This window comes from Myotis daubentonii, chromosome 18 (assembly GCF_963259705.1).
Source record: "Myotis daubentonii chromosome 18, mMyoDau2.1, whole genome shotgun sequence".
Taxonomy (NCBI): domain Eukaryota; kingdom Metazoa; phylum Chordata; class Mammalia; order Chiroptera; family Vespertilionidae; genus Myotis; species Myotis daubentonii.
The window spans coordinates 3,363,400-3,389,615 of NC_081857.1; the positions used below are offsets into that span (position 1 = coordinate 3,363,400).

The window sequence follows — 26,216 nt, forward strand, 5'->3', positions numbered from 1 at the left end:
ATGGCCCACCCGTGTGCCACGGACGGAGAGAAGACAGACATTAGTGAGTCCCAGCAGTCTGTCCCATGCAGCAACTCAGCAACTCAGCACTCCGGCAAGTCCTTAGATTTCTGTGCTGGTCAAATAGTCCCATGTGGTCGGGTCGTGCCATCTCTGCGGAAGCAGGCTTGCCTCCATCCGTGCCTCTTCATCCTGGCCTGTGGCAGTCACAGCGGGGAAACTGAGGCAAGGCAGGCCACACGGGACGCTGCTGCTTGTGAGCTTCAGGCCCCGCCTGGCAGACCAGGGCCAGGGCTGTGGGAACGGGCCGCCCCGCTGCAGATGGTAAGTGGGTGCATTGTCTGTAGGGAATTTTTTAAGTTGGTTTTTTAATTTTATTTTCAATTATAGTTGACACCTAGTTAAACTGTTTTAAACGATAAAACCAACTGAAAGTTGGCCTGCTCTTTTATTATCGTCGTGTGCCAGCAAAAATACTGAAATGGTCTTTCCTGAGAAACTTGTTTTAAGGTAACCACTGAAGCTCACACTTGCGCTCCTGGTGAGATTGAATGATACTTATCTAGCTTTGCCAAGAGAAATATTTTGTTTTTATTTCAAAGGTGAAAGGTTTCTGTTCAAATTATGCCTGCAGTGAGTCCATCTGTAAAAAGGGAAAATTACTCAGATGTTTCATTTTTAAGAAGCAAAGCAGGCTTGAGCTTAAATAATATGATTTAAACCACAGACACGACCAGGTCTCCGTCTGGCTGCTCTGACAATGTGTAGAGTTGGGCGCTGTTTCCCACCTGACGTCTTAGCTGGCGGCCCGTTGCCCTTGGTTCCTGGGGACCTGTTTCTGCCCCTTAGCAGGTATTCGTGTTACTGCTAAGCCTCCGCTGCTGTCTTCTGTTCGCTTCAGCAAGAGTTCCGTCCAGTTGTTCCGTTTCTAAGTGACCTGGTTAGCAGTGCTCCTCCCACTGTTTCTCTAGAAGTCTCTCGGCCTCCAGGTGGACTCCCTCCCGGGTCTCTCTTCCTCTCCCCCAGGTCCTGTTGGTGCCCGCGTGTCCCACTCTCGTCCTTCTGTGGACTGCGGCGCCCGCCTCGGAGGCCTCCTCGCCGTAAGTCCTGAGAAAAGCAAATCTCTTCTTGGTCTTTCCTTGCTGGACTCTGCAGGCTCTGAGCGGATATCCGCTTTTTACCTCCCGTGTGTCTGTTGTTCACAGAAACAGACATGACGCAGAGAAGGGCCCTGGAAAACATGTAATTCCATGGACGAGCAAACCTGGGCCAGAGAGCCAGACGGCAGAGAAGGGCCAGAACCCGTATCTCCAACCCAAGTGGTCCCCGCTGCGCCAGAGTAATGAACGCACCATCGAACCACATCGAACTAATGTAAACGGACTAACTGATGATTGATCAGTCAGCTCTGTTTACAATTAATTACTGGGTTTTAATTACATCTGGATTCTCAGTCTTGGCTAAAGCAGGGGGAGGGGGAGGAAAAGAAAAGAGAAGTACAGTGGACGCAGAAACCATAAGGTGTGTCCGGGAGCTCAGCATCGTGTTCAGGTGGAGCACTGTGCTAAGCACCTGCGCCTTCCTGACATTCACTCATTACATATTCTTGAGTGTCTGCTATGGGCACGCGGTATGCATGTGTGCTAGTACACACAGACGCACACTTTCTCAGGCCCTCTTTTAAGGTGACATTGTGAAACAGTGTACAACATCCCCACAGATCATCTTTAAAATAAAAGTTTCATGCCTGTAACAATGAACCAAACGTGTTGCTGGAGAAGGGTGTGGAGTGGGGGGGCAGGGCATAAACACTGAGATTCCTTATAGGATCTTTATCTTCCCAATCATTCCCATCTGTCAGTCCTTAGAGTCACCTAATCCACAGCTTTCATAGTGGGGAACTCAACCTCAAGTGCCCCAAGGGCCGTGCACGTAAGGTAATACTGGCCCAGAGCCAGGAGTGCTGGGGCCCGTGTCACAGAGGAGTGCTGGGGCACGTGTCAGACAGGAGTGCTGGGGCCCGTAACACAGGACTGCTGGGGCCATGTCACAGGAGTGCTGGGGCGCGTGTCACACAGGAGTGCTGGGGCCCGAGTCACACAGGAGTGCTGGGGCCCGTGTCACACAGGAGTGCTGGGGCCCGTGTCAAAGCAGTCCTGGGGCCGTGTCACACAGGAGTGCTGGGGCCTGTGTCACACAGGAGTGCTGGGGCCCGAGTCACACAGGAGTGCTGGGGCCCGTGTCACACAGGAGTGCTGGGTCCTGTGTCACACAGGAGTGCTGGGTCCCATGTCACACAGAAGTGCTGGGTCCCGTGTCACACAGGAGTGCTGGGGCCCGTGTCACAGAGGAGTGCTGGGGCACGTGTCACACAGAAGTGCTGGGTCCTGTGTCACACAGGAGTGCTGGGGCCCGTGTCACACAGGAGTGCTGGGGCCCGTGTCACACAGGAGTGCTGGGTCCCGTGTCACACAGGAGTGCTGGGTCCCGTGTCACACAGGAGTGCTGGGGCCCGTGTCACACAGGAGTGCTGGGGCCCGTGTCACACAGGAGTGCTGGGTCCCGTGTCACACAGGAGTGCTGGGTCCCGTGTCACAGAGGAGTGCTGGGGTGCGTGTCACACAGGAGTGCTGGGTCCTGTGTCACACAGGAGTGCTGGGTCCCGTGTCACACAGGAGTGCTGGGGTGCGTGTCACACAGGAGTGCTGGGGCCCATGTCACACAGGAGTGCTGGGGCCCGTGTCACAAGAGTGCTGGGGCCACGACAGCCTCGAGGCTACTGATCTCATTGAGGATGGCTGCTACTCCAGGTCATGGGGGTTTTGTCCTGTGGGAATTCAAGGGCCAGTATTTCTAGAACTTCTGCATTTTTATTTTATGTGAAATATCCTGATATTTGAAATGCTGGTGATTAGTTTAAAAATGTAAAACCACTGTGTGGGCCCAATGAAATCTGTTTAGCAGATTCAAACCCGGGCAGGCAGGGGCCCATCACCCTGGAGTTGCCTCTCCCCGGGCAAGGCTGGCAGGACCCGCCCCCGCCGCAGGGCGCTGGTTCCTCAGGCTCCTGTGTGTGCGGCGCAGGGCGGCGGCCTTCCGCACTGACCGCGGGGAGAGCCACGTGCCCATCAAGGATGCGCCTGGTCAGCCTCCGCTTGACGCATCCGGTCCCAGCCCCTGACCGCAGGCAGGAGTGGGAGCCGCGCCGCGTTCAGTGAGATCCAAGGAGGGGCCGCCGGCCTCTGCTGGCTCCAAATGCATCTCTGTTTTAGAAATTGAAGGGCAGCACTGGCAGTGACACCCGCGAGCGTGTCGGCGCTGTTCCGAGTGGCTCACGTGAACACACACCTGTCCATGGCATCTGGAATCCTATTTCTCCAAACCTGAGTCAGGATCAATCTGCCCGGTTGGAGGTCCTCACCGCTCTCCTAAGTTCCACCCTAACCCTGCCCTCCTCCTGGGCCTATTTCCTTCTCTCGTTTGTCCAAGAGCAGGGAGAGCCTCCAGGTGTCAGAGAGGCTTTGAGCGCTGAGGGGTGACAGGGACCCTCACAGACACGGGTTATTCTCCTGGGACCTCACCTCCGCTGAAGGCCGGGGAGACCTCTGTCACGTGAGCAAATGAATAACCGTGTCAGGCAGTGATGGTCTATGGAGAAAGGCAGGTCAGAGTGGGCTCCGCGACCGGGGACAGGCTTCTGCACAGCCACCTGGTGGGGACCGAGAGATGAGAAGCCAGTGACAACGCAAAGGCGCGGGCAGAGGGTCAGTCGGGGAAACATAGGTAAAGAGCCCAGAGGCAGGAGTGGACTCCCAGTGCTCAAGGGTCAGAAAGGAAACCATGACTGTCCCCCCCGCCCACCCCCTCCCCGCCCTCGCCCCACAACTTCTCTCCAGCAACCGGCCTGGTTTACAGCCCTCCTCTGGCAGCTCTTGCCTAGTTCCAGGTCTGCATCCTTTGCTGCTTCTCTCCAAGGTCCTGAATAACAAGTGCGCCTTATCCACTTCTCGAGCCTCATCTATTACCTCAACGTTGTGCTCACTAAGTACACTTGCTTAGCTACGAATTCAATTACACTTTATATGCAAAGGAATCGCAAGAAGGCCTGCTGCGGTCACAGCCTGCGTCCCGCTGGAGCCCAGGAACAGCGTGCAGAAGTCCAGAAAGACGGCGTCCTGGACGTAGCCAAGGTGGACTCGCTGCCCCTATTAGACATGTGGTGGCTGCAGGTGAATGTACGGAGTGACATGTGGAGGGAGGGTGATGCCCAAGTGTCAGGCTTGAATCAGTGGGTAGATCGTGGTGCCACCCACTGAGATTCGAGAAACAGGTGGAGAAGCAGGTTTCCTTAGGGTGCAGAGCAGGGTAAATAGTGGGCACAGGTGATGGAAGGTAAGACAGAGTAGAGAGGGGCTCAGGAAGGAGCCCCGAATCCTAACCTCGGACCCCAGCAAGAGGAGGTCTCTCACCGCCTTCTCAGATTGGAGCTCCAGGTAAGTTTTGTCAAGTACAGATAGTGATAATGGGAACATGGTTCTACAATGTTACTGAACGCTGTTCCTTTTCTACATTCAGATACTAGACTTTTGTAGGTTGTTCTAGACAGGGGTGGGCAAACTTTTTGACTCGAGGGCCACAATGGGTTCTTAAACTGGACCGGAGGGCCAGAACAAAAGCATGGATGGAGTGTTTGTGTGAACTAATATAAATTCAAAGTAAACATCATTACATCAAAGGGTACGGTCTATTTTTTTTTTTAGTTTTATTCATTTCAAACGGGCCGGATCCAGCCCGCGGGCCGTAGTTTGCCCACGGCTGTTCTAGAACCTCACCCACCAATAATGGAATTGCTTCCCTTGCAGTCAGAAGGCTACGAGGCATGCGAGTGACAGCGGAGGCAGTTCCCTGGGGCGAGGGCTAGAGCTGCTTGTTGTCGGTCAGTTTCCCCTCTGTCCAACTACGCAGCCGTCGGAAGCACCTCGCTGCTTTCTGAGAACTGGAGCACAGTGGCAGCGTGGCCGTCATGGCATCCTGGCTGAAGTTCACCAACATTAGAATCCCTGCGGTGGACCTTGTGCCAGGCACTGAGCTGGGTCCTGGGGATGCAAGGACGAAGAAGGCGTGGCCCTTCCCCGAATTATCAATAAGCCACACCTGGCTGACCTTTCTTCTCCAAACCAGTGACTCCTTTTTATAACTGGTGGGTAGTGTCTTCTTTAACGGTCTGTTATGTACCGAGGGTGTGTGGGACCACCTTGTGTTTACTCTTTTATTCCTAACGCTCATTGCAAATCACCATGCCACCAATGACCCGGTGATTTCCGCAGATGTCCTGCAGGCCACTGGGAGGGGGAAATGCCTAGCAGTTGTCAAACCGGCTGCATTTACTTTTTAAAGAATGTGTTCCACTTGGAAATAGTTTCCTTGGCTATTAGTTATGAATCCTCTCACCTGGTTCTCTGATAAAGCAGCTCAAGGACCTATGTTCTGGCATTTTGATGGAAGGGGTTGATTTTCTCTGCCCCGGACACAAGGTGTTACTAAAAACAGCAGCAGGCCGCCGCATCTCTTCCCTCAGGTCCTGGCAGCTCTGCAGCAAACTGGGCCACTGAGCTGTCCAGGCTCTGCTTCTTCCCTCCCTGATGTGTGTGTGTGTGTGTGTGTGTGTGTGTGTGTGTGTGTGTGAGAGAGAGAGAGAGAGAGAGAGAGAGAGAGAGAGAGAGAGAGAGAGGCGGGGGGCACTTCTATGTCCCTATGCGAAAATGGAAATGGTTTCCTTGGCCTTGACTGTCTCACAGGGCTGTTCTGAAAGTCATACAATAAGATGGGACAAGAAGTAGGACTGTGCCTGGAGAAGACATGAGGTGTGAAAAACTGGGTCCGGGGGATGCAAGTATGAAGAAGGCGTGGCCCTTGCCCCAAATTATCAACAAGCCACAGCTGGCTGACCTTTCTTCTCCAAACCAGTATTCCTTTTTATAACTGATGGGTGATGTCTTTTTTAATGGTCTGTTATGTACCAAATAATATTTTTAAAATATTATTAACTTACTTGTGGTATTAGACCAGCATTCGTGTGAGAGAGAGTGCGGCTGGAGGTCCTAGTCTCGGCTCTCTGACTTGGCTTTTGCTAGCTGTGTGATCTCAGGTAAGTTACTTAATCTCTTCATCTGTGAAATAACAATGGCTTTATCTGCTTCATCTAGTTGCGGGGAGGGTTGAATAACTTTCAGATAAAGTGCTTAGCCTACTGCCTGGCAAATGGAAGGTGTTTACTTAAGTATTTCTTTCCCTTACCCATGCCATGCCCATGAGGACCTTCCAGCTCTTTCCAAACATATTAGCACAGAAATGGCTCCTATGTCCTCCCATGAGCCATGGAAAACCAGACGTTTGCCCAAAAGAGAGACATTGTATGCCCAAGAGAACAGGCTGTGAAGGACCCGGATTTCACACGTTGGCCAACTGGCCAGGCAACCTTGGACAGAGTCTGGCTGAGGTGGTTTTAGCATTTCTGCAAAATTCAGATGAAGAAGCTGAGGTCCTGACTCATTTCCCCAGGATAATAGAGACGCTCAAGTCTCTCCCAGCTTTAAAACCAACCACCTGGCAGCCAACACCCATTTCAACAAAAGATTTTCTCTTTAGGTCAGTCAAGCTTCTTAAGGTTGTCTACATGAATTTCCCCCACTTTCCCACCCGCATTCACTTCTTTTTTGAAAATATATTTTTATTTATTTCAGAGAGGAAGGGAGAAAGAGATAGAAACATCAATGAGAGAGAATCATTAATCGGCTGCCTCCTGCATGCCTCCTGCTGGGGATTGAGCCCACAACCTAGGCTTGTGCCCTGACTGGGAACCAAACCGTGACCTCCTGGTTCATAGGTCAATGCTCAACCACTAAACCACATCAGCTGGGCCGCACCCCTTCTTAACAAAGGCATGGCCATCTGTCCTTGGCTTCTGTTGCGCTGTTGCACCTGCTCTGGTTCAAATGATCTCTTCGTTGACAAAAACCAATGGGGATCTTTCCATCTTCATCTTTTGAAACTTTTGGCCACAAAGAGAAAAAGGCAAGTGACCTTCCTGTGTGGGAAATACATTTTCAAGTCTGACTCCAAACAGAGCTATTCTTGATGCTGAAATCAGAATTGCCAGGTGAAGGGACATTGTTCTGCTGAAAACATCCCATATGCAGCTACAAAATGTGAATTATTCAAGTAATCAAGGGAACTAGGTCTACTTACATATTGCACTGTGACATCAGACACCCAAAGTGAGTCTGAGGGCAGGAAATCAATGAGGGCATAAAGCAATCTGCAGCTTTGTTCTGCTGTGCAGGGATGAGGGTGACGCAGGCACCCGCCGCATGGGGGCCCAATGGGTCCTGATACATTTCAGATCGCTGTCCCTCACTCCACCCCTGTCCAATCAAAACGCACGTGTCCTGTGTCACCTATACCATCAAGACCCTCTTCTGTGTTAAGGAGTCTCTACAAAGATCCCAGGTCATCATGTGCATGACAACACACACTGTCCAGGTGTGATTTCTGGCACACAGGCAGGCAGGTGCAGGCAATATCTTTGTTTGGGGGGACGTTTTTCCAAGGCCCTGAAGTCCCCACCCCTTCTGGAGTTGGCCGCATTTTCATGGGGCCTTTGGTGAAGCTGCTGCCGGAGCTGAGTCAGATCATCACAGGGAAGGTATATCTTCTCGGAGGCTGGCAGGATGATTGAATAGGCCCCGCACAGCAGCGGCATTGTGGGAGGAGCCACTGGCGGGGCCCGGAGCTGGCTCGTCTGCCTCTGGGACTCTGGGCAAGTCTCCCTACAGTCTCTGCTGGGTATCACCACCTGTCAGGGGAGGGGCTGGCTGGATGATTCCAAGGTCATTTTTTAAAATCTCCTCTCTCGGGACTCTGCAGCTCTCTTGGTTTCTCTGACCTGTTTCTATGTTGCCTGATTTTACCCCGACCTTCCAAAGCGAGTACTTCTTATCTCTCAGCCTCCTCACTTACTTGCAGGCTGGCTGGCTTAGAGACAACCTCAGGACATATGCGTCTTGCATGCAGCCCTCTTCTCCACGCAGAGGGTCTCTTTGCCATGTTCACAGAGCAGCATACAGGATGGTCCAGAACCATCTCTCCGACCAACGGAGGCACTTCGGCCTGAACGCCGGTCCTTCCCTAGGGGGTTCTGTGATGTTTGTGTGACAGGCCGGCCAGGTGACCAGGTGACTCAGCTAGCCGACCAGTCCCCATATGGAATAGAGTCCGGGGGTGGGCAAACTTTTTGACTCGAGGGCCACAATGGGTTCTTAAACTGGACCGAGGGCCGGAACAAAAGCATGGATGGAGTGTTTGTGTGAACTAATACATGTTAACACTGCTGCTGGTGAAGGAGCGGAGGGGAGAGCAAGGGAACCCTCCGCTCTTTCAGCTCCGCGGGCCGGATAGAACAGCCGAACGGGCCGGATCCGGCCCGCGGGCCGTAGTTTGCCCACGGCTGGAATAGACGATAGTCACCCAGGCCTTTGCTCTGGCCATTACTTTCTCTGAAGATTGTCAGACTCTGAGGTTGATGAAACTTCTCCTTGGCTCCACTTCCTCAACCCCAGCCTCAGAGGGCTGGGGCCGGAGGCCTCGGTGACTCACCTGTTCACCGTGTCAACAAGAACCGTTCCCATCCCCTTGTGGCTCAGCTGGCACTAATATAATGATTCGGTGAGTTTGTTTTGTTCAGGACTCACAACTGGAAACACTAAAATTTCAGAACGTTAAGGAGAAAGAGAATAGCCTAAAATTTCCCCAGTGGTGTTAACAGATAAAATACAGGACACCCAGTGGCATTTGAATAAACAGTGGATACGGTTTTAGAATAAGTACGTCCCAACTATTTCCTTGCTTATCTGAAATGCAGATTTGTTTGGGTAGTCTGCATTTTTACTATATAAACGTGGCAACCCTATTCCTCAGCATAAAGCCAGGCCACCCAAACACCCGCCCACAGCCACAATGGGAAACAGCTACTTGAGTGGTGTTTTCAAAATTCTAGATATTATGATTTTTGATCTAGAATCCCATACCTAACCAAACCATCAATGAAGTATTAAAACATTTTAAGACACATTTACAAACATTTTAGTTTTTATAAAATGAGAAATTGAAACATTTTAAGAGGTTCAAGGATTTAGAAAAAAAAAAGACTCCTCAGAAAAAGCCAATACTTTTCTTACTCAACAAAGAGCCACTTCCTGGAGATATGTACTATGTTCTCAGCCCCAAGAAACATTCCCTGAGCGAGACAGCCTCCCCGCGTGCAGGACCCACCTCTTCCCTCTAGATTCGCAGGCAGGCAGGCTGGACTTCTGGTCTACGGAGATCAGGGACTAAGGGGATAGTCATTTCAAGGAGAAAGGAAGAATTCTTTTTTTTTTTTTTTTTTAGACTTCAAACAACATTTTATTTTTTTTTATTTTATTTTTTTTATTGCTTAAAGTATTACAAAGGGTATTACATATGTATCCATTTTATCCCCCCGCCCTAGACAGTCCCCTAGCCTCCCCTATCCCCCAGTGTCTTATGTCCATTGGTTATGCTTATATGCATGCATACAAGTCCTTTAGTTGATCTCTTACCCCCCTACCTCCTGCCCCCCAACCCTCCCCGGCCTTCCCGCTGCAGTTTGACAATCTGTTTGAGGCAGCTCTGCCTCTGTATCTATTATTGTTCAAAAGTTTAAAATGGTCTCTATTGTCCATGAATGAGTGAGATCATGTGGTATTTTTCCTTTATTGACTGGCTTATTTCACTTAGCATAATGCTCTCCAGTTCCATCCATGCCGTTGCAAATGGTAAGAGTTCCTTCCTTTTTACAGCAGCATAGTATTCCATCGTGTAGATGTACCACAGTTTTCTAATCCATTCATCTACTGATGGGCACTTAGGCTGTTTCCAGATCTTAGCTATGGTGAATTGTGCTGCTATGAACATAGGGGTGCATATATCCTGAGAAAGGAAGAATTCTTAACAACAACGCAATTATCTAAGAAAGCATCTGTTCAGGGTTTCTGCCCGGTTGCTTCTCTTCCGTCCTCTCTGCAGAATGCCTGTCCCTGGGCCGGGGAGCTGTCTCCTCAAGCCCAGTGCACTGAATGCCTTTGCAGTGTGTAGAGCTGACTCGAGACCGTGAGTCCTCAGGGTGATTCTGGTCTGACCAGGTGGCTCCCCTGACTGTGCCTGACCCCTGAACCAGCGCTCCCTACACTCCACCATCTGGGTCCTGCCTGCTTTATTAGAGTCCGACTCCAAGCCAGATGCGCCGGTAGTTACTGGGGAGAATATTTATCCTGCTTATCTTCAACGGCTTTGGGCAGACTCCAGTGGGCCCTTTTATCAAGTACAAAGAGATCTACAAATACAAGGGTTTATTATTATTAAAAACACACCTCATCTTCCACGGGAACATCTAGATAAAGGAGTGCTGGGTGTGATAAAGAGCTGGCGAGGGAGGAACAAACAGAAACCTATTCCCCAATTCCCACACATGCCACAGAGAGCGTGACCACTCAGTCGTCACTGGCAGGGCCCTATGCGGCAGCCTTTGGTTATATTGGCACCAACCCTCCCTGCCCATTGGCTTGTTTCTGCCTACGAGCTACTGTCAAGCCACTGGGCCTAACTGCCAAGTGACAGAGCTCCGTTACCTGTGGGCTGAGCTTAGGCAGGAAGCTGTAGCCTTGATTTTTCTCCCTTAAGTTCCTCCTGTTTAACTGTGGGCCACAAACATAGTTTTGCATATGTCTGCTGAGCAAGTTTTGCAACCTGAGAGGTGCCTGATTCAGTTTGGGCATTTCACGGAGGAAGACAGACTAGGGGAGCTCCTGGTAAGAGGATGGCCGCTGGGCTCCCGCTGCCAGTCCTGCTGGCTGCTTTCTGCAGCTGCTCCTGGCGCTGGGTCTCATCTGTCATCATTAGGGCGCACACAGCATCAAGAGGCAAAGGCTTCATCCCGTTCTGACAGCCCATCAGGAGTGGCCCTATCCCCCCTCATTCCCAACAGATGGAGGCTGACACAGGCCAGTCTAGTCCTCCCAGCATCCATGACTCTCTTTGGTAACAGCAGCTGGTTGGGGGGCTACCCCTTCTCCCACTCCTCTCTGCCTGTTGCAGTAGAGTGGGTCTCATGCCCTTGGCTCCGGGGCTGGCCTTGCACAATTACAACCCCAGCGATTGGTTCAGGGAGGGGCACGTGATCCCCAGCTGGACCAATGAGAGGCCACCCTAGCAGGAACTGCTGGGAAAGAGAAGCTCTCATTTCCCTCTTGGGTTGCAGATGGAGAACTTTAAGCCGGAAGTGTCTGGTCTCTTTGTCACCAACAAGGAGAGCCCAGCTGAGGGGTGGAGCCAGCAGAGAGGAGAGGAGGGCCAGGAGCAGGGAGACTGCCTCCTGCGGGCACGACTTGCTTGTGCGGTTTCAGTTGTGCTGAGGCTAGCCTCATCCTGTGCTTTTCTATGATGTGAGCCAGTGAGCATATATTTTTGTCACTTGTAAACTAGAGTCCCAACCTGAATCATGATGCCGCACACACAGCTTTCTGTCTCAGCCTGTCCCACGTGTACAGACCTGTAAGAAAAAATAGAACGAGGCAGAAAGAAGTCAGCCTGCAGAAAATGAAACTCAGAGTTTTAGAGCTATATACACCCCCCCCCCAGGAAAACTGCGCTTGGGCCCACTGGACACTCCTCCTGTGTTGCCTGAGGAAGTGGTTCTGTGAGGTCTCGCTGGTAGGAGAGTGCGTGGACTCTGGGACACCCCGCACTTCAGTCATTCACCCAGCGACTGGGGCTGCCTGTGCTGGAGATCAGGGTGTGTCAGGCGGAGGAGACAGCTGGGTTTGGTTCCCTAATGGAGATTACGATCTAATCGGTTTTCCTGGATCAAGCACCCAGGAGCCATGGAGGACAGAGGAAACTGGTAGGTTTAGACAGGGAAGCCCCTTACAGATGAGTAGAACCCCCTAAGGGCAGACCCTGGACGTCCCAGGTGCGTTTCCTTCGAAAGGACATTGAGGCCATCGACCATAAGAAGTCTGTAAACACTGAAACATGCCACCCATTAATCCCATTGCTCTAAAACAATCGGCTTTCGGTGGAGGGGGGTGGGTGGGTGTGCGCGCGCTGCTGAGAGGGTTGTAGATTTAGGGCACCTTCCCTCCAGTGAGCTGCAAACACTTCCTGTGGCTGAATGCTCTTTCTTTCCCTGAGTCTCTGCTGATGGTATCAGGGGCCAGAGTTATAGTCCCTGATTCACAGAGAAAAGCCAACCCGAGAAGGCTGGGCACTGGTCTGAGTTGTCATCATTACAGGCTGAGGCAGACACTGGCCACTCTGATCAAACTGTCAGGGTTGGAGTCCAATCCGGGCAGCCGACCTCATCTGAGAGATTGGCACGGCTTGAGTCCTCTGCCCATCCCTGAGCCCAGCACAGCAGCTGGGGACTGAATGGCGACTCAGAGGGAAGGGCTGAATTTGCAGAGTAGCCGATAGCCATGACGTGGGTGGGAAGGGCAGTGGTGGGGAGGCAGGGCACTGGGAAGCCACTGGCAGGAGCTAAATGGGGAACAGGGTGAAACATCCGTGCCAAACGCTGTACATTGCGGTTTGGTGGGATTTTGCTGGACTTCCCTCCATGGGAGACACAGCCTCCCCCGCCTCCTCACCTTCTCCTTGCTTGTACAGTGGGGCCTTGACTTACGAGTTTAACTCATTCCGTGACGGAGCTGGTAACTCAGATTACTCGTATGTCAAATCAAAAAGTGAACGAGTGAGACACGTGATGCTGGGCTGATGTTGTGGCGTTCACTGTGACGTTCGCTGTGCCAACTAGCGGTGGGGTATCTGAAGCTGGCTTGTAACCCGAATTTTAGCTCGCAACTCAAAGCAAAAAATCAGCCGAGAGACGGCTCATATCTCGAAAAACTCGTTAGTCGGGACACTGGTAAGTCAAGGCCCCACTGTATCTTTTTACTGTGCGGATTCCGTGGTCTTCTACCGAGAGGTGAAGGCCAAAGGCGGGGCTGTGCTCAGGAGAGCGCCCTGCCTCCACTGGCCCTGGTCAGTCTGGTCTCATGAACAGCCCCGAATTTCAGAATTTGCCTCCTGTTCTGGAGATGAGAACTGCAACTCGAACGACTTCTCCCAGGAAGTCATTGGTTTAATCCAATTAACTGCCGAGTGGAAAGTCTCTCTGCATCCGAGCCAGGCTTATGCCATTATGGCCAAGTCCAGGGCATGGCCAACGTTTCTTTGCAAATGTCACTAGCAGTGGCTATTTCCATTCTCTTCTGGGTCATTAATGAGGCTGTTAAACAAGGCCAGCTCTGGCCCCGCCTGTGACATGCCCCAGTGGGCCTTCTGCTTCCAACCAGACCCAGTCCTCGTTTATCCCTGATTAGAGAGCATTTTCGTCCTGCCGGATTCCAGCTACATGAGCGCGTTCATAAATGGGCCAATTTAATTTGGAGCACAACTTTAACGGACGTCATTCCCAAATGCATCACTGCCCTCCACCTGGCGTCGCTGCCTACCCCCTTCACCCCACTCTGCATGCTGTCTTTTTTATAACCCGTTGCTACTCTCCCAACAGAGTTTTTTTAAATTGTAGTACAATATGCATAACATAAATCTCACCACCTAACCATTTTTGAGTGTACAGTTTAGTGGGGTTAAATACATTCACGTTGTTGTGAACCCAACCCCAGAACTTTTCTATCTTGCAAAACAGAAACTCCGTCCCCATCAAACAACTCCCATTCTCCCCTCTCCAGCCCCAGGCAACCACCATTCTACTTTCCCTTTACATGAACATGGCTACTCCAGGGACTTTATATCAGTGAACACATGCAGAACTTCCCTTTTTGTAATTGGATTATGTCACTCAGCACAATGTCCTCCAGGTTCATTCACATGGTAGCATGTGTCAGAACATCTTTCCTTTACGGCTGAGAACTATTCCATTGCACGCAGAGCACATTTTGTTTACCCATCATCTGTCAGTGGGCACTTCGGTTGCTTTTACCTTTTAAATGTTGTGAATATTGCTGATTTGAACACGAGTGTGCAAATATCTCTTTGAGACCCGACTTCAATTATCTTGGCTCTATATTCACGAGCAGAATTGCTGGATCATATGGTAATTCCATTTTTAATTTTGTGAGGAACAACCAGCCTGTTTTCCATAGTGGCTGCACCATTTTATATTTCCACCAACAATGCACAAAGTTTCCAACTTGTCCACGTTCTCACCAGCAGTTGTTATTTTCTGCTTTGTTTTGTTCTTAATACTAGCCATCCTAACGGGTGCAAGGTGGTGGCTCATTGTGGTTTGACTTGTGTTTCCTAAATAATGAGTGATGTTGAGCATCTGTCATATGCTTATAGGCCATGTGCATGTCTTCTTTGGAGAGACGTCAATTTCCGTCCTTTGCCCAGGTTGCTTTTATTGCTTTAAGTCTTAGGACTTCTTTACACACACTGGATATTAATCTCTTATCAGATATGTGATTTGCAAATATCATCTCCTGTTCCATGCACTGCCTTTTCACTCTGTTCATACACTGATGTTTTAACTCTTGATGTCATCTCCCACTGAGTTCTGGGATTTTAGAAATCATCACATTTCCTTTAAAAACCACCACGGTTGTGAGCTTGCCAGTCTTTTTTCTCTATCACCTAATACCAATTCTTTTAAAATATATATATTTTTTCTTGAGAGGAAGGGAGAGAGAGAGAGAGAGAGAAACATTAATGATGAGAATCATTGATCAGCTGCCTCCTGTACTGAGGATTGAGTCTGCCACCCAGGGGCAATCGAATCATGACCTCCTGGTTCATAGGTCAATGCTCAACCACTGAGTAACACCGGCTGGGCTCCATTCCATTTCTTTGCCTTTATTAGGGATAGAGCTCCCAAGCATAACTGTTGGTATCAGTTCCCACACTATGAAAGAAACCGAGTGACAGCGTAAACTGAGAAAACTGAGAAAGTAGGAAGGTGCTTCTTCACTTTGTTTGGAAAAATTAAGAAAGGGCCAGGTGAGCGAAGGCGAAGTCTAAACATGACCAGGAGCAGGGACCACGCTCCTTCCAGTGGCAGTGGGTGGAAGTCACTGCCAGTTGCCCTTCACAGCTGAGCAAACGGAGAGCCAGCGAGGCGTCTGCTCACCTTGGCACAGCTGTGTGCACGGAAACACCGTCACACTCGTCTATTCTGTGGCAGGTTGCCAAGGAGACTCTCAAAGTCCTTCTGAAAACAAGTGGGTTGCCTCTGACCTCATTCCTCTTATATCTCCGGCCTGGGTCACAGGATTGACTCTCGACCTCTCTCATACCGGCATTTCGTGCTGTGACTTCACATGCATTGTCATGTACTCACCCCTCACTGTGCGAGGCAGCCTGAAGCTCAGGGAATCTGAAGTATTTCACCCAGGACCCCACCTTTGGAAAGGAAAGAGCAAGGCATTGTCCCATGCCTGTCTGATTCCAGAGCCCCCTCGCCTCACGTTCTGATCTCGAAGGAGGCTGCAAGTCAAATCTTCTAAGGCCCCACTGTGCTGCTTAAATGGTCTTTATTGTAAAGTAACTCAAAAGACCCGCTGATGGACCCACTCCTTTGCTTACATTTTAAGTCCCCTTTTATTTGTTGTTCTTCAACTAACCAGCTGTGTGACTGCAGGCATGGAGCGGGCCTAAGCCAGCAGTCGGACATCCCCCGAGGGCTCCTGGACTGCAAGAGGGTGCAGGCCAGGTTGAGGGACCCCCCCAGTGCATGAATTTTGTGCACTGGGCCTCTAGTTTTATAATAAATCTGGCCCACACATATATGGCTGTATGGCCTTATCCTATCTAGTTCTCTGTAATTCTCCCAAATATATGTGAGAAGAGAGCCACAGTGGAAGTTGGTGCTAGGAAAGTTAACTACAGACAGGTTCTGTATCAGTTAGGACTTGATGTAGCTGCAAATTATACAGAAACCTAAACCACGTTGCATTAGACACACAAGACTTACCTTCCCACATCACAGTCCTGAGACAGCAATGCAGAGCTGGTTGTGCAATGCCACGAAGTCATTCAGACCAGGCTCTGTCTTCTTTTCTGCCCCACCATCTCCAAAGCTTAGCTTCCAACTTCAAAGTCACCTAATGGTCCAACATGGCTGCTGGAGCTCCAGCCATCATGCCCATATTCCAGACAGCAGGAATGAGGAAGACCAGGATAGAAAAGGTACAACTCTCCATTGTAAGGAGCCTTCCTGGGAGTCTCACATAACACTACCATCTACACATCATTGGCCAGACTTCTGTCACAGCACGGGCCTCACCTAACACAAGACAGGCTGGAAATGATGCCTTGTCGCTGGCTTCCTTCCCACCCTAAATAGAATTTCGTTACCATGAAAGAAGGGCCACGGGACATTGGGAGGGCACTTTGCAGTCTCTGCCTCCGAGGCAAACACTGGGGCTGCAGACATCTTGGAGCAGCTGCGTCCTGAGATTCCAAGGTTGCCCGGAGGCTGGGCGTCTGGGGGATGGACAGGCTCAGAGAGCTCTGTTTACACGGTAAAATATTAGAGTTGCATGGGAGGCTTATTTCGCTAAAAGGATTCCACTGCCTAAAGCAACGCTGCAAACCACCATTGGAGAGGAAGGCCGATGTCAGCCCATTCCGAACAAGACTGAGGCAGGCCCATTACTTCATTTATCTTGGATGCCTGTGAGCTAGAAGAGTATGAGGTGACAAAGAAGCTACCTGTGTGCATGTCCCTGTAGCCAGCCAGAGAGGCCATCACCTGACCTGCTGCCTCGCCCTGTGGAAGCCGCTCCAGGAAGGGCTGAAATCAGGTTTGATGTTGGATGAGAACTCGGGCTGTGACCACGCTGGATTTGGCCACGTGTGTGCAGAACCAATTGACTGTTTGGATCAATGACCCCAGTGACCTTTCCAGCTTTGGCTGTGGAGGCAGGCCCGTGTTCCAGCCTTCTGTCCAGCAGGTGCCCGAGGGCGGCCGTGCTTCTCAGTTGTGTGTTCTCATACCCAGTGCATGATGCTCTGCCGAACGCTTGATTCGAGCCTGGTGTCTGCGTGCCCGGGCCGAGGGCATCAGCAGGTATTTGATAAATGTTTGTTGACAGAATTGCTACCCATCATTCCATGCACCTGTGCGTCAGAACCCACCGGCCCACCCTCCCAAACTGGCTTCCGACTGGCCAGACCGCCTCTGATGGCTTGGTGTTTCCTTCAGTGGCTAGACTCCTTGCAGGGAGCCACAGGGCAGCTCCAGGTGCTGAGCCGTCCGCAGAGACTGGGGCTCCCGGGACCCATGAGAGGGCCCTGCCATGAACACTGGCTCCACACAAGGCCTGCCCTGGCGCTGGGCCTGCCTGGCCCTCACCTGGCTGCTGTTTTGTGGGATCTGAGGTGCCAGCCCCACCCCCACTTGCTCCCTCTCAGTTCTGGCCCGACACTGCTGGGCCCCTCCCTGTGAAAACCCTGCTTTTTCTGTCCCCTCCTCACAGGGGGCTGCTTCCTGGAGGTTTGGGAGGGTCCCCCCTTTCTCACTTCTTTCCCTGCCCTCCTGTCACCAGCCCAGCAGGAAGGAGGGGAGTCGGGGCGAGGCTCTCATTGGCCAACTTCAGGGAGAAAGGTGCCCGCAGCCCCAGTGCAGGCTGTTAGACCTACCTTCTCACAGAGTCACCCCGAGAAGACACGCAGGCCTCCTGGCAGCACGCGCTGACTCATCGTCTCCGAAACCCAGGGTGGAGGTCAGGGCTGCCTGTGCCCTGCAGCGCCGCGCGCCGCACACCGTAAGGGCTGTCAAACATCAGAATGGGAGCCGGGAGAACGGATGAAGATGTGATGCTTATGTACAACGGAATGTGACTCAGCCATAGAAAAGGTTGAAAACTTGCCATTTGCAAGAGCATCGACGGAGCTAGGGGGTACTGTGCTGAGTGAAAGAAGAAAGGCAGAGAAAGATGAAAGCCAGACGGGCCGGGAATATTGTGTCATTATTAAGTACCGGAACAGGGGCAAGCACATAGCAAGCACCCGGCAAGTGTTCGCTGCTTCTGTTTAAACTCACGCTCTGCTGTACGTTTAGAATCTGTTTATCCTCATTCAAGTCGTAATCGTACGAGCTGCCTCCCTGCCCGAAGCCCACATCTGCACTTTCCTAAACCCAGAGCAGCTGTCTGCTGTGGGTGGGTCCCCTCCGGGGTGGGCTGCTTTTGTAGCCTAAGTAGGGGCAGGATTTTGCTGGTGTTTCGTACTAATGTTCAGGCTGCCGTGGAGTGAATCCTATTTTAAAAGCCTGCTCGGGCGCAGAATCCATTTATTTGCTCTCAAATTAGATGTTTGCCTCTCAGGTCCAAACCAAAACAGCAATGCAGTTTACCTCATCTGCTCCCCATTCCTGGCTCCCAGCCAGCGGACGCGGGCACTCAGCCCGTGAGCTTTCTTCCTAGGCCCAGGGAACCGAGCCGATCTGGAAAATTTAGTGATTTTCAGAATAACAAAGTCATCGCCTCTGTTCCATGTTACGGCGTTGACGGGAACGCATATTGGAATGCGGTCACCAGAATAGGTGTGCCCGGCAGGAAGTGGGGCTGGTGGTACGACGGAGTTACTCTTTACATGTGGCAGGTGGGCAGATCTGCTCAGGGCCTTTGCCCGCTGTGCCCTTGGCAAGCTTTGGCATAATTGGTTATCTGGATTTTATTGCTTTTTATTCCTGAGGGTGTCCCTGAGAATTCTACAAACAAACCAGGTGTCCCCTGTGGGGCCCAGTGACAGGAACTGATGTCCGAGGGTGGACACGGCCTGTGCAGGGGGCTGACACCGGCTTCCCACGCGGGGAGGAGGACCCTCGCTCTCCACGTACCGTTTCCAGGTAAGCTCTGCTGGGTCTTCATAGGTGTCCTTGCTGACCTTAGAGAGGCCACGAAACTGGTAAACTTCAATTTTGAGTAAGTATCTTGGAAATTGGGAAAACACAGGAAAATTTTTTTTCATGGTTCCTCCCTCCTTTCCACTCTAAAAATCAATGGAAATAATCCTGGGTGAGGATTAGCAGCAAGAAAACAAGAATCTAGTGACGTTCGGCTGAATGTTCTGTGTGTATCCCACCTGAGGTGCTTATCTAACCGCTCTGTCCTCCGGAAAGTCCCTCTGGAGGAAACCTTTGGCTTGGCCTCCTGGGAGGAGCAGCCTTAGAGCCAGAGCACAGCTCTTCTCCGCTGATTTCATCACCATGTGGTCCGACACACGCTGCTCCAGCCACCTGTTTGTCTTCCCTCACCCTGTGAGCGGCCTTGGCCACCCCCACCCACCACATCACCCTTTGGCGCCTTTGTCTTGTTATATGTCTTTCCACAGTTATCTCCTCTCCCCAACTGAACAGTGAGTGTCGCTTTTTTTTTTTCAAGTCCTCATCTGAAGATATTTTTTTCCATTGATTTCTGAGAGAGAATTGAAGGGAGGGAGGAGGAGGAGAAAGAGAGAGAGAGAAACATCAATATGAGAGAGACACATCGATGTATTGTTCCTGCAGGCCTCCTACGGGGCTGGAGAACCTGCACCCGAGGTACATGCTCTGACCTGGAATCGAACCCGCCGCCCTTTGGTCCGCAGACCGCTGCTCTAACCACTGAGCAACCAGCCAGGGCAAGCAATGCTTGAAAGACAAAGGTGAGGGCTCATCATTCCTCTCAGGCATCTTTCCCAAGTACTTCCTGACCCCTGGTTCCCCCAGCGTCTGGCAAAGGCTGGTGCATAAACAGCACTTAGTATCGGGCCATGGACGGCTCCCCTCCTTGGAGGGACGGGGAAGTGAGTTATGTGTATCCCAGTCACTTTGGCCTGCAAGGCACACAGGTGGCACCGCTGGCCAGAACCTGGGCTCCCTCAGTCACTAAACAAAACCCATGGGCAGAGTCCGGCACGTGGAGGGGAGAGCGGCAGCTGTTTGCACTGGGGCTTGGGGTGGTCTGCAGTGGCGGATGGGAGAATGCTTCTCTGTGCCTGCTTCTCCGCTAACATTTGAAAAGTCACAGTTACGGGCGTGGTTCAAGGTAAATGGGCCCGTCAAACGCACGTGGTCCCTGGAGGTGTCGCCCTTGGGCTTCCGGCTGATTCGCTCCCCGTGACTGGCCCTCAGGTTTGGCTGCGCGCAGGCCCAGCCTCTCCTCTCACTGTGCGTGTGGCCTCGGCGAGCCATGTCATCTCTCTGAGCCTCAGTTCACTCATTTATGGCATGCACCCTGGCCAGCTTTCAGTATCGGAGTGAAAACTTTTGAGTTTCCATTTCTCAAATTGTAAAATGAAAATAACAATAAATTAAGTGGATCGCATAACTTCCCAGCATTTCCTACTTTTTAAAATTCTCAGGTGCGAAGTGAGGTGCTTTGAACTTCACGCTAGAATTTTAGAAACTTCTTGGCTTGAAATAGAGACCAGACAAAGCTGTTCTGAGGCTACTGGCACTTGTTCCCCTAACTCTGAGGGAGAAGTTGGGGGGCAGCGGGCTGGCCTTGCGCAGAGTCGGGCTTCGGAAGGGACTGCTCCGGAGTTTCCTTTGTTTAGATGCACGTAAGCCAAGCAGCTGCTCATGTTCTTAAAGGCTCACTCTGAAGTTTGTGGAGTAAGGCAAGTGCAAACATGTCAGCCTGGGATTTTAATGTTTTCAATCCTGTAAAATCACACACAGTAAGGACATGCAGAGAGAAAGGATACAACTTTATAAAAATAGAGACTTGTTTCTCTCCCTCCACTTTTCCCCAGTGGGGAGGTGTTAAATGGTAGGTGATTAGTAAAATAAAACTGAAAATACCACCGCCCAGGATTGCTGTCCACCACGCCTGTACACGCCGTGCTCCGTGCGTGTGGCAGGCGGCGTGGCTGCTGTGGCCGGGGTGGTCCACACCGGTGCAGCAGGAGCCACAGCACCGGGGACGCGTCAGCAGCACTGGTAACCCCGGTGCTGCCAGGTGGGCTGGACTTGTGGGACGATCACTGTGAGCTGTATACATGGCCAACCACAGTGCTGCACACCTGGAACTAATGCAATATTGAGCGTAAAGTGTACGTGGAAAATTACAGTGTAGCAGGGTGTCCCCTCGTCCCTGTCCAGCATGTGGCACTGGGGGGGAGGACTCCTGTCATGCACAAGTAGGGGTGCTGAAGCCTGGAGCCCCCGAGCGGGGAGCCCATCCTGGACGGTGTCCCTGGCCTCGTGCTGGGCAGGCCACTCGGTGCCCCTCTGGTCACTGCCTCTGACGCCTGTGCCTTCAGCCCCCAGACCTTTCTCACTTTATTTCTCTCCTGGTTCCAATTCCTGTGGTCCTGGGGCCTTCACACAAAGGCGTTCACTGAGCAGGCTTTTCCGTGGGGGCTCCTTGGCCTGTAGGCTCAAGGCTGGGAGGGAGGGGGTTTAGTTTCCCAGAGGGCGGGAGGACCCAGATTTTGGAATCTTTGTGCAGGCCCATGGTGGGTGGTGGGTGGTCTCCCTGCAGGACCCCAGTGGGCGTGGGAGGTCAGACTCCGTTTCTCTCTCATATCTCACCCCAGGCCTCAACGTAACTATCTCTCCAAACCAGCGTTAGGCAGTGCGGGTGCAGCAGGCCCCTCCCACTGTCAGCACAGGAATGACCAGCAAAGGATTAAAAATTGTGTTTCAATATATAGCTGAGTTCTGTATTTAACTATAAACTTCTATACCTGTAATATAAAGTGTTTGAGTTTTTAATTGGGCTGAAAAATCAGTTTCTTTTGAAAAAGCTCTATGAACTCTAAGAGACTGCATGGTTTTTTTTTGCTAAATGTAATAAGGAGGCCCTTCCAACTTCTCAAGGAATGTATTCCCAGATATTTTTGTGAGCATCCCAAGTTTGTGAAACTACTAGAACATAATGCAGTGAGGTGTGATTACAGAATTTAAATGACCTCTAGAGAATTTTATCAACAACCTGGTCATGCTGAGACAGTGGCAAAACCACTCTGACTGCCAGGTGCCACCCCTTCTCACCCCTAAGTAATTTGCCTTACATACTAGCTCATCCTTTTCTGAGGTTCAAGTTCGTGCCTCAGAAATTATTTGTCATGTTTTTTTTTTTTTTTTTTTTTTTAGCATAGGTTAGGGACACTTGAAAACTCAGGTGCTGGGGCGTCTTCTCTAGTATCAGTAAGTGTTTAGCAGGAACTAACTCTGTAATAAATGGAATTCAATTCCACACATGGTTTGTTCAAGCACACTTAATAAGTAGGCTATTTTTTAAATGTAAATATTTGGATGAAGTTTTTGTTTTGAAATATTCATTTGCTACATTAACCATGGTTTCAGAATTGACCATTTGAACAGTTTGGTTTCAGAATATGTAAAATGAACTAAGAATCTTGTGTATCGATTCAGACATGTGAGAATATCCTATCTAATAAAAGAGAAAAATGGTAATTGGCGTACGACGATACCCTTTTCATTGGCTAATCAGGGCTATATGCAAATTAACTGTCAGCCAAGATGGCAGTTAACTGCCAACATAGGCGCAATGCTGGGAGGCGAAAGGGAAGGAGGGAAGAAGCTGCCTGCCACTGACTGCAATCAGAAACCCAGGCGGCAGCCAAGAGCCAGAGAACCGAGCTGCCTTTGCTCAGAGAAGCCAGGCCTCCTTTGCCGGCTTCTGTGATAAGAGAACCTGGCCGCCTTTGCCGGCCCTGGGCCAGTAATGGGAGAAGCTGGGTGGGGCAGGGAAGAGGCGGATGTCTGCCTGGCTTCTCAGATCACTGATCACCAGTGATGGGAGAACACCCAGAGGCGGGGCCAGAGGCCAGGCTGCATAGCTGCCTGGGGACACCATCTGGACCCCAGGGGCGACGCAGCCAGGCCCCAGAAGGAGACCCAGGGCCCGGGGCTGAGTTGCAGCTGTGGTACGCAATCCAGTGCCTGGGCTGAGGAGACCCAGAAGGAGACCCAGGCGCCGGGGCTGTTTTTGCCACTGGGGCACGCAATCCGGTGCCCAGGCTGAGGAGACCCAGGGCCCGGGGCTGCGTCGCAGCTGGGGCACGCCATCCGGTCCGGGGGTGATACAGCCAGGCCCCAGAAGGAGACCCAGGCCCCAGGGCTGTATCGCTGCTGGGGCACGCGATCCAGTACCTGGCTGAGGAGACCCAGAAGGAGACCCAGGGGCCTCGCAAGAGGAGAGTCTCCATGGTCAGATGGCGTGGTGTCGGGACAGGAATAAAGACCCGAGGTGACTCAGATGCCTGGCCACAGGGTTAGACCAGCCAGGAGGGCCTTTCAGTTGGGACTGGGGTGGGGGTGGGGCGAGGGAGGCAAACCGGAAATAGAGAACTACAACTCCCAGGAGGCTTAGCGGCCAGGGCCTGGGTGCCTGGCTGTGAAATCCGATGGGCTGTAGTTTCGCAAGCCACTTTAAACTAGAGGCTTGCAAGGTTGGAAGTTCTGCGCCTGGAGCCAGGGAGAAACGGAGCTGGAGCAGAGAGAGGGGGCCATGGCAGCTGTGGGCTTTGAGGAGTTCTCAGCACCTCCCGGCTGGGAGCTGGCGCTGCCTCCGCTGAAGGTGGTCACATCCTGGAGAGCGAGCTTGAGACCGAAGTGGAGTTCGTGTCTGGGGGTCTGGGCAGCTCCAGCCTCCAGGAGCGAGACGAAGAGGAGGAGGCAGCCTGAGGCCAGCAAGGGCGGCGCCAACAGGAACTCAATCGCAGGAAGTACCAGGCGCTGGATCGGCGCTGCAGGGAGATTGAGCAGGCGAAGGAGCGGGTCCTGAACAGGCTCCATCAGATATAGAGGATAACATGGAGACTCCAGCAGGAGCGGAGGTTCCTCATGAAGGTGCTGGACTCCTACGGTGACAACTACCGGGCCAGCCAGTTCACCATCTTACTGGAGGACGAGGGCAGCCAGGGCAGAGACGCCCCCAACCCAGGCAACGCTGAGAACGAGCCTCCAGAGAAAGAGGGGCTGTCCCCACCCAGGAGGACGCCAGCGCCCACAGGAGCCAGCAGCCCGGCCCCTGGCGAGGGGCCCAGCAGTTGGAAGAGGCAGCGAGTGCCATAGGAAGGGCACTGGGCAGGAGTCCCGCTGACTCCGGAGCTGGCCCCCGTGCAGATAAAGGTGGAGGAAGACTTTGGCTTCTAAGCCCTCGAGGCTCTGGACTTAAGTTGGGTTTCTCGGGGGCCAGACAAGTAGCTGCCCTACCCCACCCTAGCCAGCTCCCCCTTTGACTGACCCCCCAATAAATGGACCCGATGCAAAAAAAAAAAAAGCTTATAGAGGCATGTTTATAGGATCAAATAGTATAAATATAGATGTAACAGGACAATAAAAAGAGAACCTGGCTATGATGATAACCTGAATGCTGCCTCTGTGTCATTCCTTCTTTGGGAACCCCTGGACCTGCTGGGGCTGGACCCCAACATTCCTCTTCTTATAAGGACTTCAGTGAGATGGGCTAAGGGTCCCACTGGAACTGCCACAATTTAATGTAATCCCCTCTTTAAAGATCTTATCTCCATATACAGGTACATTCTGAGGTTCTGGGGATTAGGATTTTAACATACATTTTGTTGATTACCCAAATCAGCCCTTAACAACCAGCATGTTTCAGAAAGTAGATTCCTACAGGGTTATTTACCAAACATTCAGAAGTATTTTTAAAAGAGCTAAGCCCCTCGCCCACCGTGTGGGCCCCTCCCAGCGAAGAGCGAAGGCCTGGGTTCCGGGCACCGGAGGAAAACTGGTGCCAGCAGCCAGGGGAAGGGGCCCCCAAGAGGCCCCAAATTGCGAGAGGGCACAGGGTGGGCTGAGGGACCCACCCGAGTGCACAAATTTTTGTGCACCGGGCCTCTAGTGTGTTTATAAAGCGTGGATCTTGCAAAAAAAAAAAAAAAGGTTTCCCAGAAGCCTCCGCGCGCTGCGTCATCAGCGAGCGCGGCTTTCGCTCGCGAAGCGGCCACGGAGCGGCTGTGGCCACGGAGCGGCTGTGGCCACGGAGCGGCTGTGGCCACGGAGAGGCTGTGGCCACGGAGCGGCTGTGGCGGCGGCGGCATGGCGGCCCGCTGAGCGGCGGCGTGAGCCTGGAGGCCGTCTCCCAGGCCATCAGTGCCATCCAGGCGCTGCGCTCCAGCGTGAGCAGGTGTTCGCCTGCCTGGAGGATGGCGTGCGCAGCAGGGAGACGCCGGAGGGCCGGGAGAAGGCCTTCATCGCGCGCTTCCAGGACAGCCTGCGCTCGGTCAACCGGGACCTCCACGAGCTGGAACGTCCGAGCGGCCTGGTCGGCAAGCCGTCGGGGAACCACCCGCCCCATAACAGCGGCCTGCTGAGCCTGGACCCCGCGCGGGACAAAAGCCCCCTCTACAGCCAGCTCCTCCAAGCCTACAGGTGGCCCAGCAAGCTGCGGCGCCGCGCAGGCCTGGGTCCGGCCTCCTGAACCAGCAGTCAACGAGACGCGCCGCCAACCGGAGGGGAGTGTCTGCGAAGCGCCGGCCCGAGGCGCGGCCCACCACGCTCGTCCTGCCGCCTCGGTGTGTCGATGACGTGATCAGCCGCATTGACAGGATGTTTCCTGAAATGTCCATCCAGCTATCCAGACCCAGTGGAACGTCAGCGATGCTTCTGGTGACCTTGGGAAAGGTGCTGAAAGTGATGGTCGTCATGCGGAGCCTGTTCATTGACCGAATGATCGCGAAGGGCTACAACGAGAACGTCTACACGGAAGACGGCCAGCTGGATATATGGTCCAAGTCCAACTACCACGTGTTCCAGAAGGTGACAGACCACGCCACCGCTGCCCTGCTGCACTACCAGCTGCCCCAGATGCCGCATGTCGTGGTCCGGTCCTTCATGACCTGGCTGAGAAGCTACATAAAGCTGTTCCAGGCGCCCTGCCAGCGCTGAGGGAAGATCCTGCAGGACGGCCTGCCCCCCACCTGGAGGGACTTCCGCACCCTCGAAGCCTTCCACGACACCTGCCGGCAGTGACCGCCCCTCCCCGCCCCTTCCCCCCGCAGCGGGTCAGGGGTCAGGAGTCAGACCGCCCATAGTCCCCACCCCCCACCCCACCCCGCCCCGCCCCGCCAGGACAGCCTGGCTGTGAGGCAGAGCCTCCGAAGGACAGACTCCATCCCGGTGGACAGGACACCTT

At 52.5% G+C, this 26,216-nt stretch overlaps 1 long non-coding RNA gene and 1 pseudogene across 1 annotated transcript in view; both read left to right on the forward strand.

Moving 5' to 3' along the window:
* On the forward strand, positions 1-26,126 carry LOC132221040 (mediator of RNA polymerase II transcription subunit 27-like; annotated as a pseudogene).
* Positions 1-26,216, forward strand: part of LOC132220664 (uncharacterized) — a 747,794-nt gene that overhangs the window by 501,300 nt on the left and 220,278 nt on the right. The gene's annotated exons all lie outside the window — the stretch shown is intronic.